The following is a 5849-nucleotide window of genomic DNA, read 5'->3' on the forward strand; positions in this document are numbered from 1 at the left end:
AAGCCAACTCTCTGTTCCACCAGGCCAGACTTCTGAAGGTAGGTTTTCTCAGGGCTTTAAATCTTTAAAAAGTCCACAATGAAAATAAACCTGTTGATTGACTTTATTCATGGATATAGAGACAATAACAGATCCAAAGGATAGCATGTAAAAGTGTAAACACTTATTTCCAACATGGTCCATGATGTTTTATTGTGTTCTCTTGTGTTCTCAACCTCAAAGATTTTTTAAATGTACTGTATGTATTCCTGCTGGGCAGTTGTATACGTATCTTTTTATCAATTATCAAATAAATTCAATCAATCAACCAATCAATCAAAAGGCTTATTTCAATTGTGGACTTCTTATCCTGATATTAACCTAACCAATCATCACTCCTCATGCCTAAACCTAACCAATCATCACTCATCATGCCTAAACCCAACCAATCATCACTCATCATGCCTAAACCTAACCAATCACTCCTCATGCCTAAACCTTTGCATGTGAAAGTTTCTACCATTGCCTTGTGGTCCCTTGTAGTATTATAGCTATATATTTTTTATATTCTTTGGCCAAATTAATTTAAAAACGACATTTATTTTGAATGACGGCTAATGTGCTGCATGCCATATCTGGTTTTATTTTTTTTTGGGGGGGGGGGGGGGGGGGGGACTTCATTATAAAGTAACTTTGAAGTCATGAAAATCAACTATTTTCTAAGCACCCCCCACATATGGTCTAGCTTCCCAATCCCCCCCCATTAGAAAAAATCTTGGAGCCGTGCCTGTTCCTTTCATTTTATTGCCCAAAATTGTAGTTTGTAGTCTGAGTAGTTAAACTACACCAAAATGACCAAAAAGTAGTTTAACTAGGCTACTTGACTCACTACGCAAATATGAATAGTTGAACTACCAGCAAGCTACTACAAAATGTAACGCTAGTTAAACTACATGTTCACTACTCCCCAACACTGTTGACTACTCAGTATGATGCATCACTTTACATTAGGGTACACAAAAATAATAACTAGTGGTCAGGCAATAAGTAAATAATGATTCGGTAGGCTACTCATCCAGTAACAACTCTCTGGAGCAGCACGGGAACGATAAAGGTAAGTGGTGTTAAGTAGAATAAATGAATGAGCATCGGGTTAAATCAGAGACGATGTAAGTTTGTAAGTAGCGTTAGTAACCCTCTTTTCCTGTTTTTAATGGTGGTCAGACAGTTCGTAAGCTTAAAGAATGAACGTCAAGTGAATTTCCCTGTTGCCTTTGAGTCGAAGTTAATTGGTAGAAATTTCGCATCATGTCGCCTACATGTTCAGGCTAGCTTTTTGTAGCTTGCAATTTCATTGAGTGTGTGAGCCGAGGGAAACTGAACAGGGAAAGCTAGCATTATATAAACTACTAGATTAAAAAAAAATTGTAGTTGCTTTACAGGTAGACTAACCTTGCAAGCGAGCTGGCAAAAAAAGACGACACTACAGTGTCAATGTGGAGAAAAGTAGTCTCCTCCGAGCCGGATTCGAACCAGCGACCTAAGGATTTCAGCAATACAGCCCTACAGTCCTCCGCTCTACCATCTGAGCTATCGGAGGGACACTTACGCTACATACCACATACCATATTTGGTCTTACTACTACTACTACTAGTCACTAAAGGATCTGTTAGGCTGAGTACACGTACAGGTAGGCTAACCTGGCAAGCGAGCCGGTAAAAAGAGACGACACTACAGTGTCAATGTGGTAGTAGAGTAGTTACTCCCAACACTGATCATAAGTGACGTCATGTTGCTGGACGACCTGGCTCAGCGAATCAGCAGCGAACGTTGCTGCACGAACGCTTTCACTTCTCGATAAATATCCATCAGTCACTGCTAGGGCCTACAGTGACGTCATAATAAGTGGCGTCATAACGCTGCTGGACGAACGTTTAAAAAGCCTGGAGCAGACATAGTCCCTTCCCATTTCCAACTTGACCGAACTTTGAACACTGATATAAGTAAGTGAAGTGGACCAAACGAATCCAGAGTCCCCTGAGAATCCCTCAACTATATCGACGACTACTCACCATGAAGTATTATTTCCTCCTCCTCCTCCTGTCGTGGGTGTGTGGCGTTCAGGGTGCATCAGAATTCAGAATTTGTGCCTTCAACCTCCATAGCTTTGGGGAGAGCAAGGCCAGCAAGCCCGAAGTCATGCACACACTTGTCAGGCTCATCAGCCGCTGTGATGTGTGTTTACTTCAGGAAGTGAGAGACAGCAAACACAAAGCTTTGCCACAGCTGTTGACCCAACTCAACCAGCATGACGGTGTTCATGAGTATAAAGCTGTTGCCAGTGAAAGACTGGGCAGATCTGGCACCACCTATCAGGAGCAGTATGTGTTTGTCTACAGAACTGGCTCAGTGACTTTGATGGACCAGTACCAGTACCCAGACAATCTCCCAGGAGATGTCGATGCTTTCTCCAGAGAGCCTTTTGCTGTTCGCTTCAAAGCCCCCAAGACAACTATAAAGCAGTTTGTCCTGATACCCCAGCACACCACTCCATCCAAAACCACCAAGGAGCTAGATGCTCTCTATGACGTTTTCCAAGATGTCAGGAAGAGGTGGAGAACTGAGGATGTGATGTTTCTGGGGGACTTCAATGCAGACTGTGGCTACCTGCCCAAGAAGAACAGGAAAGATGTCCGTCTGATTAGTAACAGTGCCTTCCTTTGGCTCATTCCTGAGAAGACTGACACCACCGTGCGACAGTCCACCTCCTGCGCCTACGACAGGATTGTTGTACATGGGGAGAAGTTTGCCAGAGCCATTGTGCCTCTTTCAGCCAAACCGTTTGACTTCCAAAAGGAATACCGACTCACAGAGCAGCAGGCGCTGGACGTCAGTGACCATTACCCAGTGGAGGTCTTGTTGAAGGCCGGGACATCCAGACAACAGCAAGTCTTCCTCAGTCTCCTCCTCATCCTCATCCTCATCCTCCTTGCCTTCACCAGGGTTCGAGTTATGGGGGGTTTTGTGGGGGTTTGGCCCCCATAGAGAGTCTGGACCCCCATGGACAAGAACACCTGTGGGGGTCTCTCTAATAGATGATATATTTTTTCCAAAACAATTTTTTTTAAATTCTATGCAAGAATTAGTATTATTATAGTAAATGCTGCTGTTAAGTGCACCAAAACTATTTTTCATTCATAAGTGGGGTTTTTTTTAGGTTTGTTCTTGATTTATAAGTGTATTGCAGACAGAGTTAAACAAATGTTCATTCAAGTTCAGCAATTTTGCGTCTCATTTGTAAAATTACATGGTTGTATTTTATCAGATGCAAATAAATACATAATGGCATTATATATCGGCAGGTGGTGGTGATGTGGAAGTGAGTGAGAAAAGTCAAAAGGAGCAGATATATTGATGGTTAACAGTAAGACAAAATTATGGCATCACAACAGTCTAATCCTAATGTTAATTTAAAATGAGAAATTCCTCTAAATCTGGCTTCAAACGGCCACAATTTGAGGGGAAGAATTGCAAAAAAAAATGGGGGGGGGGGACCCCCACAGCTCTCAGGATATAACTCGAACTCTGTTAATATATATATATATATATATATATATATATATATATATATATATATATATATATATATATATATATATAGCATCAGTTGAGCACCTTGAATATGTGGGGAAGGGGTTAAGCCACTAGCTTACAAGAACAATTGCCAATTGACCTATTTCAGCTCCTCTTATCCTACTGCCATCTCTGAAAGCTGCCTACAGTCACTCAGTCTGAACAACAGGAAGTAGTACAGCTGCTGTTTTGTGTCATGCAGGCCACACTGAGGGTTCTCACTGAAGCAAAGACGATGGGATTTCAAGCAAGACGGCCCAACTTCAACTCACTTCCTGTCATTTTGTCAGGTGGGTTTTGCCCATGCTTTTCCACGGACACGCCCACTTAGGAGACTTTCGGCACGTCTGAGTCTATTGGAGTCACGTGACAATTTAGGTTAGGAGACTTGCTGCTAACCTTTTGTTAGACTGGCAAGTCGCGGTGATATTATTGATGGTGAACTGCATCATAAGTGTCAAGTAAACATATTCATTTAATTTTTGAATGATAAACACTGGGTTTAATAGAGCCATTCGTGAACTATGTAAAACCAATTACTTTCATTTTCCGTTGCTTAATAATTGATAATTTCTCATAGCCAGGAGACTCAGTGATCAGTCCAGTATCTGTTGCTCCTAACATGATCATGTAAAAAAACTAAGCGTCCATACCTTGCTGTGAAGATGGGTGATTGGATGATTGGTATTATTAAATGTTGAATTCAGCTTAAATGAGCCGTTCTCTCCTCCCAGGATGACATGCTCAACTGCTGACGCAAGAAGGCGGAGGCACACGCGTGTACTGGGGCAGTGAGTGAACTCTGACCTCAGTACGAGGAGGTGGAGGCCTGGAGGCTCTGCCGGGGTCAGGCCACAAGCTGTGAAAGACATGTGAAGTGTATGTTCTGCTGCTTTTGAACCTTGAATTTCCACACTCTGCCATGCATTAGGAGAAGCTGCATGAACAGAAACTTCACCAGAAGAAGAGATGCAGATTTTCCAAAGGAGAACAAAGAGACAGGTCTGTTTCTGGTAAACCAGTTTACTGTCAGGCAACAGCACTCACTATCAATCGCTATGTAGCTGATTCTACAAAGACCATATCTCCTCCACCTAAACTATGTTCCAGATGTGACATATTTTGTAGAAACAGGTATATCTATATCCGCTGTATGTTCCTAAATGTTATTTGGTTAAGTACATTGGATGAGCACAAAAATTTCAGAATACTCTACCCTAAAATTACTCCGTTCTTGATGGTGCACTTCTACTCCTCCATCGTTGAGTCCATCCTCACCTCCTCCATCACCGTCTGGTATGCTGCTGCCACTCAAAAAGACATCAACAGATTCAGCGCATCATGTAAGTAAGTAAGTAAGTAAGTAAGTAAGTAAATAATTTATTTCGGTCAATTTTTCAGTTTCACATGAATGCATTACAGTAGTAATGTGCGTTTATATATAGGAGACCGAAAAGGTGTAGGCTGAAGCCGTAGCTTATAAATGCCTACCCTGCTGCGCTGAAAGGATAATCGGATGCAACCTGCCATCCCTCCAAAACCTGCACGCAGCCAGGACACTGAAGCGGTCTCGCAAAATCATGGCTGACCCCTCCCACCCTGGCCACAAACTCTTTAAGACACTCCCCCACGGCAAGAGACTGAGGTCTGCCAAGACCAGAACCACCCGCCACAAGACCAGCTTCTTCCCAACCGCCATCAGCCTCACCAACAAGGCCCGAAAACCCCTTCCGCCAAGGGCCTCACAAACAACCCCCCCCCCCCCACACACACACACACACAAACTCTGTGTGTGGGGGTAACTGAGTGGTAAATTGATGTAAATTCCATGCACATTAATGCATATTTAACTTAGCCTGTAAATTTCATGTACATTCAATGTAAACTCTTATCTAACTCTGACTGTAAATTCATGTAAATCCACTGCCTATTTAACGTATATTTAACTCAGTCTGTAAATCTCATGTAAATCCAACGTAAATTCATATTTATCATCCACAGAACACTTCACCACTCATGTACATATTGTATATATTGACTCGATTTGATTCCATTTGATTGCACTTGCAACCTTGCGATTGCCGTTAGTTATCTTCCTACTTCTTATCCCTGATGTAACTGCTACGCTGCATACAGACACTAAGACAGATTCCTCGTATGTAACTTGCATACTGTGGCAATAAAAGTGATTCTGATTCTGATTCTTTCAGACTAGTTCCAAATGTAACCACTAGAT

At 42.3% G+C, this 5849-nt stretch overlaps 1 pseudogene across 1 annotated transcript; it reads left to right on the forward strand.

The window, feature by feature from the left end:
* Positions 1-2053: 2053 nt before the first annotated feature.
* On the forward strand, positions 2054-3025 carry LOC310800373 (deoxyribonuclease gamma pseudogene; annotated as a pseudogene). The gene has a single exon. The product of its transcript is annotated as a deoxyribonuclease gamma pseudogene (transcript).
* The last annotated feature ends 2824 nt before the right edge of the window (positions 3026-5849 follow it).

This window comes from Poromitra crassiceps (genome assembly GCF_964638095.1).
Source record: "Poromitra crassiceps genome assembly, chromosome: 30".
In the NCBI taxonomy this organism is placed as follows: domain Eukaryota; kingdom Metazoa; phylum Chordata; class Actinopteri; order Beryciformes; family Melamphaidae; genus Poromitra; species Poromitra crassiceps.